The following is a 14,398-nucleotide window of genomic DNA, read 5'->3' on the forward strand; positions in this document are numbered from 1 at the left end:
ATCCCCATCCGCACCCCACCACACAGCACTGGCCAGTACGTCAACAGGAAGGGCTACCATTCAGTGGTGCTCCAGGCCCTGGTGGACAGGAGGGGCCTGTTCACTGACATCTATGTGGGCTGGGCTGGACGCACTCACGATGCCCAGGTCTTCCGGAACTCCAGCCTCTGACGGCGCATGGGGGCCGGCACCTTCGTCCCCCAGCAGGAGATCCCCGTCGTGGAGGACATCGCCATGCCGCTCTGCATGGTGGCAGATGCAGCATACCCCCTGCAGCCATGGCTCATGAGGCTATACATGGGACACCTCGACCCCATCTGGGAGGCATTCAGTCAATGCCTTAACCATGCCCGCAATGTCGTGAAGCAGGCCTTCGGGCACCTACAGGGGTGGTGGAGGCTGGAGATGGGGGTCCTGAACATGCTCCCAGTGGTGGGCGCCTGTTGCATCCTCCACAATGCTGTGGAGGGAAAGAGGTATGCCTATGTCCCCGGGGGGGGGGGGGGCCCTCTGACCTACGCTGGCTATGGGCAACTGGGCACCGCCCCCATCCACCAGGCCCACTGGGATGGCCACCACATAAAGAAGGCCATCAGGCAGGCCGTCGCTGATGGCCACCTCTGTCCCGCATGCACACCCATGTCCCCCACACATCTGCCACCCACCCGTCCCCACCACTCCCACCCCCACCAGCACCACACCCACACATCCACCACCCACCATGCCCCAAGGAGCACAACACGGAGTGATGAACATTAAAATAAACATTTATCAAGACCATTGTCGGTAACTATGTACGGGGGTGGGGACCCTAACTTGGAAGGGGTTGAGGGGAATCTAACTTGGAAGGGGGGTGGGGCACTCATTCTGAGGCAGAGGTGGTGGGCCGTGAGCCCTGTCGGCTCCTGGAGCCCCTGCCTTCCTGGATGTGGGGTCCCCGGTGGGGAGGAGAGGGTGCGGGGTGCACCAGCAGGTATGGCCAGAGAGTGGGCCCAGTGGGTGCAGGCTCAGTGGGGGCGGGGGGGCAGGCTTGGCAGGGGCATAGGGGAAGGGCTCAGTGGGTGGAGCTGCCAGGGGGGCCAGGAGGCAGGCAACGTTGGCCTCTTTCCCTCATTACTTGGGGCGATCCAGCACAAGAAATCTCTATGCAACAGCCACGGCCTGCTTACCCTTTCAGGCGAGGTGTGGGCTGTTGGGATAAATTATATTAGCTCCTGCCATAAGGTGGATTTCCACCAGCTGAGGAGGTGGCCCAAATATTCTGGCTGATTTTTTTCCCTTATTTTCCCCCATCAGTGTTTGATTGGTGTTCACTCCACAGCCATAGGTAATGGAACTAGAGGTGGTGGGGTGTAGTGACTTAGAATGGTTTCCTTCATGTGTAGGGTTTCACAGTTTGATTCAGTGGCTCTTGGCACACCCATCACACAAATTGTTTCAGCATCCCAGCCCACACCTCACCTGAAAGGGTAAGCAGGCCATGGCTGCTGCGTAGAGATTTCCTGTGCTGGATCGCCCCAAGTGATGAGGGATCCATATTCCCCTGCCCACCATTGAAGAAAGTTGCATAAACCTGAATTAGAGGACAGTCTGGAAAGACGATTGCACTGTTTATCTTTCTAGAGAGTTTTTGATAGCCTGAGAAGAGGAAACACATGTAGAGACCTGGCAAACATGCCAAACCACACTAACGGAATACCAAGCCCTGAAGAGTGGACATTCTGAGTCCCACAGAATGAGAGGCCCCGTAGTAACAAAAAAAATGATGGACAGGATCATTGAACCTGGGAAGAACTAACCTTTAGAGCTAAGGCTAGACCTAGACTAAATGGTACCCCACAGAAGAAGCATCAGGGACCCCACCTTCCATTTTTAAAACTTTTGAATGCCTTGCACTTGTAACCCATTTCATACGTTTGATGATTGATTTATCTCTGTCACATGAGAAGAAATTTGTGTGCTAGAACATGTAAATTTGTGTTTATTCACACCTTGTTTAAGGAAGTAAAAATACTTTGTTTCCCGTAAGAATATAGAAACTTTTAAAATTTAACAACAACTGAAACATGGTATTAAGAAATAGAACTGTGCACCAACTTTGCACCAATATTAAATGGTGTTGTGGCAGGCGACAGTCCTGGAATATTACATTTTAATTCAAAGATTCTATTTTTCCTTTTGTCACTACCAGCAAAAAGGACACCCTAAACAAGACATCTCAGGCAGTCAGCTGGGTTGCCTGTTCCTAAATCCAGCCCTGTTCTGAGCACCCAGGAGAAGGTGATTGAACCATGTAAGAGAGTGTTTGAACTGTTATCAAATAATAAATAAAGAGTTACTTTTCCTAGGATCTTCTGTTAGTGTAGTTTGGAGAAGTTTGAAGTTTTATGACAGCTTGGCTACGTCTACACGTGAACCCAACATCGAAATAGCTTATTTCAATGTAGCAACATCGAAATAGGCTATTTTGATGAATAATGTCTGCACATCCTCCAGGGCTGGCAACGTCGATGTTCAACTTTGACGTTGTGCGGCACCACATCAAAATAGGTGCTGCGAGGGTACGTCTACACGCCAAAGTAGCACACATCGAAATAAGGGTGCCAGGCACAGCTGCAGACAGGGTCACAGGGCAGACTCAACAGCAAGCCGCTCCCTTAAAGGGCCCCTCCCAGACACAGTTGCACTAAACAACACAAGATACACAGAGCCGACAACTGGTTGCAGACCCTGTGCCTGCAGCATGGATCCCCAGCTGCCGCAGCAGCAGCCAGAAGCCCTGGGCTAAGGGCTGCTGCCCACGGTGACCATAGAGCCCCGCAGGGGCTGGAGAGAGAGCATCTCTCAACCCCCCAGCTGATGGCCGCCATGGAGGACCCGGCAATTTCGACGTTGCGGTATGCGGATCGTCTACACGGTCCCTACTTCGACGTTGAACGTCGAAGTAGGGCGCTATTCCGATCCCCTCATGAGGTTAGCGACTTCGACGTCTCGCCGCCTAACGTCGAACTTAACTTCGAAATAGCGCCTGACACGTGTAGCCGCGACGGGCGCTATTTCGAAGTTAGTGCCGCTACTTCGAAGTAGCGTGCACGTGTAGACACAGCTCTTGAGAACTTTTGTGAAAATGTTTTACATAGTAAGTAAAATATCTTCAGAACTTCATTTAACCAGAAAACATTTAAGCCCATTTAAATAAACAGCTTGATTTACATTTGATGGCATAAAAATTAAAGTAAGGGATTTTCAAAACCTTGCAAGTTAGTTGGATTGTGTGTGACAGACTTCACACCTGACATGTAACAATATTTTTACACTGTATGCCTTGTGAGGTTCCATTTAAAAACTCACAATTTGCTGGTCAATATTGTCCTGATAAAATTTGTGTGGCAATATTGTACATAAAGACAGAAGATTCCACTGAATGGTGTTAGTGATATATATTCAAAACCACAGCCTGGCTCCTGTCCAAACAGAAGTTGGTAAACAGGTCTGTGTTACACAATAGAATGTGGGATCTACTTGATTTGCGTTCACGCAGTAAACAGAATCATCAAGTAAGAAAGGTAGACAAAGAAATCTGAAACAGGTGAGGAAAAAATATCAGGAATAATCTCCTACAAATTTGCTGTCTCCTGAATCTCAGCTGGAAATATTTTCCCATGGAGAGACTGACATTATAATGGGGGGATATATACTGCAGGGAACCTCCCCTCTTCCTCTCTCATGCTCTGTCCATCAATTTTCTGCACCAGAAGGAACAAAGGAAGTAGCCATTACACAGAGGAAGGGATGTGGGCCTGTAAGTTTGACCTGTGAGACCTCTGAGAACATGTCATGAGAGAAACTTTGCTTTGACTGTAACACGGTTTAAGTTAGGCAGTAGCTGCACTTAACTTTGCTTCTCTTTTAACCATTTCTGACTTTCATACCTCACTACTTATATTCCCTTCAAATTTCTTTATACTTAATAAACTTGTTTTATTATTTTAGCTAAACCATTGTGCTTGATTTGAAGTTTTGGGAAACTCCCTTTGGACTAACAAGATTCGTGCCTATCATCTTCATTTAATAAATAACGGACATTATATGGGAGGGATGGGCTGTACAAGACATATATTTCTGGGAATGGGGGATGTGCTATACAGTTCTGGCTGATAAAAGCTGAGGTGTGAATGACAGCATGCAAGTACACACATTCATAGCTGGGAGCAACTTACATGCCTGAGGCTGATTGTGAGCAGTCCTAGAGCAGTGGCAACAATAGTAAAGCTGTGTAAATGGTCCCCCAGATTAGAGGGAAGGTGACACAGTTAGTCACCAGTCACTCAGTAGTCTAAAAGAGATTGGGCACATCAGTTGTTCCATGAAGTCACTTACATGCTCTGGAAAATTGTATTCAATGTAAATACAGTTCTGTTTTGAGTTCCTGAATTAAAAAATATATTATTATAAATTGCAACTATGGAAATAGGTAGATGATGAACTGTTTTGTTTTGAAAGAAACAGGAAGTTCTACAGAAAAATGCAGCAGGAGACATTTTTATATGTTTAGGAAAAATGTAATTTAAATAGTCAGACATTGAAGTCAAGTTGTGCACTAGCTAGTTTATGCTGCTCCCTTATTTTATCATTTGACCTTCAACTTTCCAATCCTGCTTAATGCCCACCCCCAGTTGTTTACTACACCAGATATACTCCCTCCCCTGATTGTTTGTGGTAATGAACATGCACCTTGTCTTAAATTAGATTGCAAGCCTTCAGTGGGCTCCATGAATGTGGTTCCCTGTGTCCTGAAAGAATCAGTTCCTATTTTGCAGCTGTAGGCTCTGATCCTGCAAACGCAAACACATCTGCTAAACTTCAAGAATGAGTGGGAGCATTGAACTTTAAGCTCCTCAGGCAAAGATCACATCTTACTCTGATTTTCATACTACCTAGCACAATGGGGCCTCAGTCCCCCAAATGGGTCCTTTGGTTGCTATTTAATAAATAAAAACAGCAAATAATAAGTAGATTTCTGAGAGTTGTGTCCCTAGGCTCTATTTCTTATTGTTAGCTTGTTTTCTTCAAGGCTCCATCTACTTTCTAAAGTGGAAATCTTTTTCTGTCCAAAAGGTCTTCCTCTCTTTCTGTTTCCGGGGAATTGTCTCTTTTTTTTTTTCTGAACAATCCTACTTTCCACAGATGGAAAAATCCAGAAGGCAGAATGTCCAAAAGTGTGGTGCTGACTGCTGAGGTAGGTAGTCAGTCAGTTTGCAAAGCCAGTATCGATGGAGGCCAGACCTTCTGTGTGGCATGCTTCCCATGGCCCTAATTCTAGCTTTACGGAATTGCTCACTTGGCATTGATCTTCTGGGGTTCTATTTCACACGCCTAGTGGGGACGAATGAAATCAAACTGTAGGAGTTGACAGTCAACCCCTGGACTCCTCAATCGCACAAGCAGTAAAGGAGGTCAACGAGAGACCTGCATGGACACAAGCAGGGTACGACTGCATTTATCAAGGCCAGAGGGAAAGGTGTGCAGTAAATGAGCTGAGAGCATGGGCAAAAGTTTTAGCTGGATGGATGGATCAGAAAAGTTGCATTTTAGAGATTATGCAGAAAAAAATCCATAAGATCTAGACAGAGCCCATAGGAGAGGATGCTCAGGTTCTGGTCCTGAGTGGCTGGAAGGACTGTGCTGGCTTCCACAGTGACCATGAAAGGAAGTACTGGTGGTGAATAAACAGGAGGGTGGAAGATCAGAGTTCTGATTTAGCTATGCTGAGACAAAGCTGAGAGGTGGACATCCATGAGCTTACAGTAAAACAGGCAGAGATTTTAATTTCAACAGAAGGAGACGAGTCTGTCATAGAGAGGTAGATCTGTGTGTCATCAATAGCTTAATTGTTGTTTATGAATGAGATTACCCTGTGGAACCATCACATTCAGCTGGAAGGGTGAGGAAGAGGTTCCTCTGACGGATGCTTGGATGGGGAAATTACAGTGGTACTACGATAACCAAGAGAGGACAGACTCATGGAAGCCAATGGAGATAAAGGGCATGACCTACAGTATCAAAGATGGCTGACTGGGCAAGGAGAATGAGGCTGGAGCACTGGTTTTGAGGTATAGCTAGGCAAAGACTTTGGCAAGAATGGTTTCGGTTGAGTACAAGGGAAGGAAACTGGGTTGGAGTGTGATGGAGAGGTAGGCGTGTTAGTCTGTATTCTAAACAAAAAAGCAGTCAAGTAGCACTTTAAAGACTAACAAAATAATTTATTAAGTGATGAGCTTTAGTGGGACAGATCCACTTCTTCAGATCTGAAGAAGCGTTCCGCAGGGCTTTATCCTTGATATGCTTGTCTACTCCCTCTACATACCTTCAGCTCTGAAGAAGTGGATCTGCCCCACAAAAGCTCGTTACCAAATAAATTATTTTTTGGGGCTTTAAAGTGCCACTTGACTGCTTTTTTGTTTTGGGTTGGAGAGGTGTGGGATGAATTAGAAGACTAACTTCAGACATTGATTCTTAAGGGCATGTTCAGTGAGTTTGGAGATGAAAGGGATTTGGGGTGGCTGCTGGAGAAAAATAGAGTTTAAAGCTAGTGGACTGTTATTTTTAAGATGTGAAAGACTGAAGCAGGGGTCAGCAACCTTTCTGAAGCAGAGTGCTGAAATTTGACCTTTTGATCTCTATGTACGGTGTGAATGCCAGTGGTACTTTTTTACAGTCACTAATAGTCCTACTTATTACTGCTTTATTAATAAATACATGAAGATGCAGAGCTTTACTGTTTAGATGGTGGTTGGTAACATTGGCTGGTCTTTTGTTAATCCACAGGTGGCATGGCTTTGAGCAAGCTCCTGGCTGTATAGGAAATGAGGGATGGGGCTGAGCTCCTGCCTCTTGTGCCCATGAAATTTGGCTCTCATACCACTCTTGGCACTCATGCCAGGGGTCATTGACCCCTGGACTAAAGCATACTTGCATTGTCAGTGGAAGAGACAGAGGCAAGTGATACAACAAGGACAAGAGTAAGGAAGCAGATGAGAATGGGAACAGGCATATTCAGGAGATGGAATGGAATGGGGTCACTGGGGCAAGTCATGGGATTAGTGGAGAGCAGACAAGACACTTCTGCAACTGTGACAGAAGAGAAGGAGAAAACAGTTGTGGCAGGGGAAAGAACTGAACTGAAGGGAGGGGGAAAGTCACATCGTTTTTATCGTTTCTTTTTTCTTGATAGAAATTGGCAAGATCCTTCTCAGAGACAGTAGAAGAGGGAGAATGGAAGGGTTTAAAGACAGGGACAAAGGTGTGGAAAAGGTTGCTAGGAACATCATGGAATTTCAGTATTTTGAGAGGTAAAACTATCGAGTTAGGAAGATGGGCAAACTGAAGGAGGAGAGGACAAATCTGTACTAAAGGAAGTTGGCCCATTCATGGGACTTTTACCCAAGACTCTTCACAGTGTGAAAGCAGGAATGGAGAAATCAAATGGTGGGGAATGACCCAGAGCTGGGTGCTGGCAGGACAAACCTTGCAAGAGAGACAAGGGAAAGAGTCCAAGGCAGAGAAGTGAGAAACATAAAGTATAAACAACCATATCAGTGGAAGAAAGACAAGAGGTCAAGGAGAAGAAGGCAGAAAGTGGGAGAAGTCATCAGCATATCATGAAATGGCTGAGTGACAGGCCATGGGGAAGGGCAGCCCATGGACAATGTCAAAAGAGACAGGTGATGATGTGAGGGAAAACTCAGTGTGTGTGTGTGACAGAGAGAGAGAGAACAGTGCTTGGTGAAGGACAACTCAAGTGAATGGCCCTTTTCTCAAATGGGAGATTTCTACCCAACATGCAGGTTGACTGAAAAGGAAGGAAGTTAGGAAATGTGCAGCTAAGGGGTTGGATAAGTGATCAAATTTGAAGTCAGCAAAGATGTGTGGGAGACTGTAAGGAAAGGGAGGCAGGGAGAGACCACGTGCCAGGGTGAACAATCAAAGAGAAAAGCTGTTGAAGCAAGGGGGGGATTAGGTAGATAGTAGATGCCAGCAACATGGAGTGGGAAAAGAGAGATGAGTCTGAGGCAGTTCTATTCAAAGGAAGATTGAGTGGGATGGGGAGGAGGTGGAAGTGGCAGAAACAGAAAAAAATCATCAGGTGATAAACATGGGAGCTCATGAAACTGGAGTTACTGGAGTTACTTTTCAGCATCATAACACTTTGAAGTGGTTTCTGAAGGACAGGAAGAGAAACATGCATCATACAGCAGCTGTTACTTTGACTTCTTCCCCTGTTCTTTCATCTCAGGTCTCTCTTGCAATTCACCATAGAGAGTGAAGCAGGAAGAAAAGAAGTTATTAAGGTTATGGAGGCAAGAACAGGTAACATACAACACAGATGTTTTGTCTCTCCCTATTCTGCAAGGTATTGACTTTTCAGATGTATTCGATACAGTACGATAAACATGGAAGGAAGGATATTGTAATGGGCTTTGAAAGAAATGCAGCTGTCCTCTCCAGAAGCAGGCAGAGCTGCTTAGCTTGGGGACTAGTCAGAAACTGATGTTTTGATGGATAGCTAAATCCCTTCCCTATAGTCAATTAGCTCATGATGAAGGTGGAACTAGAGATGGGAAACAGCTTGGAAGATGCTGAGCCAGCATCTCTGATGCTGAAGGGAGCAGGGAAAGCTTCAGGGTGTAGTTAGAGTAAGAAACTTCTCATATGAGAGTCAACTTCTAGCTGAATGGGAGGTGAGGAAGCTCCAGGATCCAACCTGGGGAACAGGATAGCGCAAGGAGTAAACTAGGATATAGTAAAAAGCCAGAAAGGGAAGAGTTGGGAAAAACAGTCTGAAAAAGGAGTTGTACAGTATTGCAAGAAAGCCTCTGGTCACCCAGTTAATGGCCAGAAGATAGACAGGGGGCTAAGCTAGGGCTCAGCAAGACACAGTGGGCCTCAGGTGGAACCACTCAGACTCAGACCTGTAATAGGTACCAGTGCAGAACTCCAGCCTGCATGTGGAGAGTGTCTGAGATTTTCAGTGTGGTTCCTCTAACTGGATTACCCTGCATTTCCTCTGACCCATGGCTTAAATTCTCACCGAGTATTTCCCTGAGTCTGAGGGCTCAAGGCTTCAGCCTTACAGGATGCTCCGGGGCTTCCATGAGTCTGAAAATATTTACTGGAACTCCACTCCAATTGCCTCCAGCTGAGTTTAAGCCCTGCTCTGACCCAGATCTGACTTCATATCTTCCAGGCTGGCAGTAAAGCTTCTCCTTTATTTTGTGATCGGAGCATGTGGGTCTCCTTCCTACATGAACCCATTGAATTAAGTTAGATCCCCGTGTGATGCTAACACTTGGAGCACTGGCAGAGCTTGCTTCCAATTGTGTGTGGTGGTGATGGTGGTCAGGACTACTAAACCAAACCAATTTTCTTGTGCAACTGTACACACGAGCACAAGCTTAAGACCAAGAAAGGCTCAGATGTAGCATGTCTCTGATCTCCTTGCCCCTTTGGCTAGACCCTGCCATACATTATAAAAATTCGGGGATATGAAAATGGAGAAATCTTTTTCGTTCCACCCTTTCTGAAACAAAGTAACACTAAGGCTTACCCCATGAAAATAGTTTAGGAAAAAAGCTTTTCCAGTATTTTAAATTAACAGCCCCTTGGATTGACTGTGACTTGTTTGTTTCAAAGGTGTCCAATTTCCTGGTGGGCTCGCATATTGTTCACTGTTTGTAAAACTTTATATAGACACATGTTTTTAAGTAAAGCATGGCTTGAAGGCTTAAGCACCAACAAATTCTGACATCTGCAATTCACTATGTTACACAGCTTTGTCTCAGGCCCACCCAAGCCTTCTCAGCAAGGGGCATACAAGTATACAGCTCATGTCTCAAAGAAACTACAATAACTATGTACTTCAATACCTTCAGCTTAAATTGTAAACCTCATTTCTTTAGCTTCCCCTTCTATGTTTACGTAGTCTCATCCAACAACAACAACAATCCTTCATTTATAAACCATGGCAAAGTGCATGCTTTATGAGGCAAGAGAAAGACTTCCTTAAGCCAGCTCTACACTAGGCCTGAAAGTAGATCCTAGATATGCAGTCCAGCTACAGCAATTGCGTAGCTGGAATCGATTTATCTAGGATCGACTTGCCTGGCCATGCTCACAGAGGGCAGACGATGGGAGAAACTTTCCCATCAACCTCCCTTAATACTCACAATAATGAAGAATACAGGGATTGACTGTTGAGCCCTGATAGTTTGATTGTGTGCGTCTCCACTAGGCATGCAAAATTGAACCCCAGAAGATCTACCCTAACTGAGTCGATCCCCCAGTAAATATGGACATACCTCTTATTCTTCTCCCTAGTCTCTTACTCTCTTCTAGTTCTTCCCCTTTACAATAAAAGCATGTGATAGTCTCTTCCATCTTCAAAACCTCCACCCTATGTCATGCTTACCTCCCCAACTTCTCCCTCATACCTTCTCACTTTCACCACTGAGACTAAATCTACACTACAGCCTACATCAATGCTCTGAGATCAGTCCACTGAAGATTGATTTAGTAGGTCTAGTGGAGAGCACAGACCCAGTAAATCGACCACAGATTGCTCTCACAGTGACCCTGCTAATTTATGCTGGATGAGAAGAGGAAGGCAAGACAAGAGAAACTCTCCTGTCCACAACCCCCATTTGGCCCCCTCCACCTCCCCCCACAGTGTACAGCCCATTGTAACTCAACTTAAGAAACCTTAACTCCAGGTGTGTTATTCACGTAGCCGGAGTTTTGTCGCTTAAGCCAACTTTCTGATGTACTGAAGATGTAGCCTAAGACAATTGAACACACTCAATGTCTGGAATTCTTCTCCTCAAATTCCATCCTAGGACCTCTCCAGTCCAGCTTCTGCCCCATGCTCTCTACTGATACTGTTCTCACCAATGTCTTCAATTACCTCTTTCTAAACCAATCTCAGAAACAGTACACCATCCTTGTGATGGGATGTTTGCACCATACCAGCCTCTGAAGGGGTTAGGGTGCTAGGCGGGTCAATTAACCTGCCTAGGCTGTGCTGAGAAGGAGCCAGGGAACAATGAGGACTGATTAAAGATAGAAGCTGTACTGAAAAGGACCAGGCAGGGGTTTTATAATGATAGCTAGCTGAAGGTAGCTGAGACAGAAAGGCTTCAGAGAGGAGATGTGCAGTCATACTATTTACGCTTGAGAGGAAAGGAGATCTGGCCCCCTCGGAAAGGGGTGTGCCTGAGGAGAGTGGAGAAGGACTCTGATAGATACAGTATAGGAAAGAACAGGAAGGAGTGGGACAGTGAAGACCATAGCAGCTGGTTGTAGGGCCCCTGTGCCGGAACTCAGAGAAGAGGGCAGGCTCAGGTTCCGCTATGCTGTTTTGTCACTAGCCGTGCTTGAGTGCTGACATAACTCAAAAACTCTCAATTACCAGAGACTCCACTGGTGCTGTGGGAAACAGTCTTGTTGGACACCAGCTGCAAAATGCCAATGCACTGAAATGTGACCTTGAAAACCTGGAGAATGATACAGATTGGCCTTGGGGGCACAAAAGCTCTGATATTTTCAAAGCCTGACAGCATGGCATGCTCAGTCTTGACGTTACAAAAAAGCCACAAATCCACGTGTACAGACAGAGGACTCTGTGTGTCAGAGGTATTCTTTAGCATGCTGCTGTACGTTTGACAACTCTAGCATAATTAGTTTTGCACTGTGGGCGGGATTCTGTTCTTATTGCCATAGGTGTATTACTGGAAACACTCTGCTCTCAGGAGTATATGTGTAAATGAGAACACAGTCTGACTATGGTCCTTTTAAATGTAGTGCAAAGAAGAGTACTTTGCCGTAAATCAGTTATATAAAACTTTCCATGTTTAATGTTCAAAGCCACTTGCTTTTTTTTATATGCATAGCAATGAAAAAACATTAAAGACCAGGCTGTGTCCAGACCCTTTCCAAGCTGTGCAAGGTTGGAGAGAGTCTGGGGGAAAACGTGTGTCAGGATCATAACAAGGGCAGTCAAGACCAGGAGTCAGAGCCAGGGGAAACCTGCTACTGAAGGTAGTGATGAGTTCATAGCCAGATTCCAAACCCAGGTTGATGCCAAAGGTTGAGTTCCAGTCAGGTTTCAGGGTACAGGTCAGTAGGCAAAGGCAAGATCAAAACCAAGAGTTTGGGAGCAGAAAGGGTCATGACAGATATAGATGATCCAGATTGCTGCCTGAATGCTTCCCAAACGCCCCTCGGATTTATATAGGTTGGGGAGCCAACCCAGGAACCATGAAACTGCTACCTGTCAAATCCCTTGAGGTGGAACTTCCTATGGTCCATGCCCACAGCCCATTTGGAGCCACAGACAGCTAGCTAGTGACAGTTGCTGCTGTGCGGGATCCTGGAGATGCTGGCACGTCTATAGGAATGGGTTCTGGGGCTGTAGTTTCTTACATTATGTCTTTAAAAATCGACTTAGGCTAATGTGGGACTACATGCTGTAACTGTATTGTATACTATCACTGCAGGGCAGAATTAAGGTTGTGTACCTTGACTCTGCCTTTCCATATCTTAACATATTTTGGTATTTTTCCTTGTAACCTTAACTCTGAATTTTTGGTGTTGAGATAATTACAACGTCCCTCTGAGGTGTAACATTATCAAAATGTACTCTCAACCTTAACTCCATGTTAATGATCGTTGGTGGGTTTTTTTTTAAAGAAATAATATTGAAGTAGCAATAAATAATTTATTTCTTGGGATAACCTCTCCTGCTAATTAATCACCTGCACAGTGTTTGGGTTTGAGGAGAAGCATGCACAGGGATAGAGATAAAGAGAATTAGTGAGTGCTGGTACTAATAAGTATGAAAATTGCAAGACACAGGTTCCACTGGGGTTGATAGTCATCTGCTCTCAACACAAACAATTGGAGGCTTTCTTGTTTGGAGGTACCACAACACTGTAAATATCTCCATATGCCTTTCATACCAGTTATAAAAGCTTTAAGACTTGCTACCTCTTTTCATTTCCAGGCCGTGAATATTCATTTGACAACATCATATGCTATGAAATTCACCATTCATAATTGTGAGGCATTTTTATTTGCTTAACTTCGAAAGATAGCTAAATAATGCACTACATACAACCTCTCTGCAGCTTCACTAGGGAAAAAATGATCTAGCAATGACATCCTGTACTATATTAAATATGCTTCTAATTTTAGTAAGTTCTGTAAACACTTCTTTGCATATCCTGGATAAAGTGGTAATCATCTTCAAGAGCCTGCATATACAGGATATCAGTGGCTTTAATAATACATATTAATAAAGGTTGAACCTCTCTAATCCAGCACCAATAACACCTGACCACTGCCGGAAGACAGAATTTGCCAGATCACAGGAGGTCGTATTGTTTATCAACATTACCAACACTTCCACTGCTTACTGGGCTCTTAGAACACATTTAGGGGTAAATTACAGCTAAATAACAGTACAGAACTCTGAGAGCCAGGGCTGGTGACCAGAAACAAAATGTATGGGACCATGCGAAACTTGGCCACACCCATGATAAGTGGTCATCCAGCTAACGAAAATCATGCCAGATTACGGAGTTTACCAGATGAGTGAGTTCCAAACAAGAGAGGTTTAACCTGTATTATAAATTTTAGATATTAACAGGAAAGCAAAAGACATTTGATATCAGAGAAGTAAGGTCAATTGAATACACAGATCAGGAAAACAGCTCTATAAAGATTTTGCACAGTAAAATTAGATTCACGGCTCACAGAAGATTTTTTTTTTTGTTCTCTCAGTGTTGAGCCAGAATTTAGGAGCGAGCTCTCTGCAGCCTCTTCACTTATACCACATGCAGCTGTTTCAGTGTTAGCTGCATTTTCTCGTGTGCTATCCCACTGATGAGTGAGTTCATACAGTCCCAAAAGAACCAAAGCCCTATGCTCTTTCTAGCTAGACAATGGAAGTTTCTTCTTCCTGTTTGTTTTCTTTTCCTCCCATGAGGCACTGCATCCATACCTCAAGATGGAGAAGTAGCTGGAGGGTTGGGAAGTTTACTTTCAAACACAAAAAGATGTTGTGTTGACTGTTCATCCTGGTCTAATTTAATTTTAGAAACAAATGGGGCTGCCAATCCATGTTAACACCTGAAATTAACGTAGGGCAGAATTAATGCACTAAAAAATTAATGTGTTAAAAAAATACTCCACAGGAGGCTGCTTTACTTCAGGCTGGGCTGGGTGTCATGGTCCAGCTACCACAAACAACCCCACCAGCAGAGCTCTGACTGAGGCTGGGATCCCCACAGTGGAGCTTCCCAACCCCAGCCAACTCCCTGTAGTAGGGCTCCCTGATCTGACT

The 14,398-nt window shown here is 44.9% G+C and overlaps 1 pseudogene; it reads left to right on the top strand.

The window, feature by feature from the left end:
* LOC142008921 (uncharacterized) overlaps positions 1–13,110 on the top strand; it is an 84,602-nt pseudogene extending 71,492 nt beyond the window's left edge.
* The last annotated feature ends 1,288 nt before the right edge of the window (positions 13,111–14,398 follow it).

Source organism: Carettochelys insculpta, chromosome 1 (assembly GCF_033958435.1).
Source record: "Carettochelys insculpta isolate YL-2023 chromosome 1, ASM3395843v1, whole genome shotgun sequence".
In the NCBI taxonomy this organism is placed as follows: Eukaryota; Metazoa; Chordata; order Testudines; family Carettochelyidae; genus Carettochelys; species Carettochelys insculpta.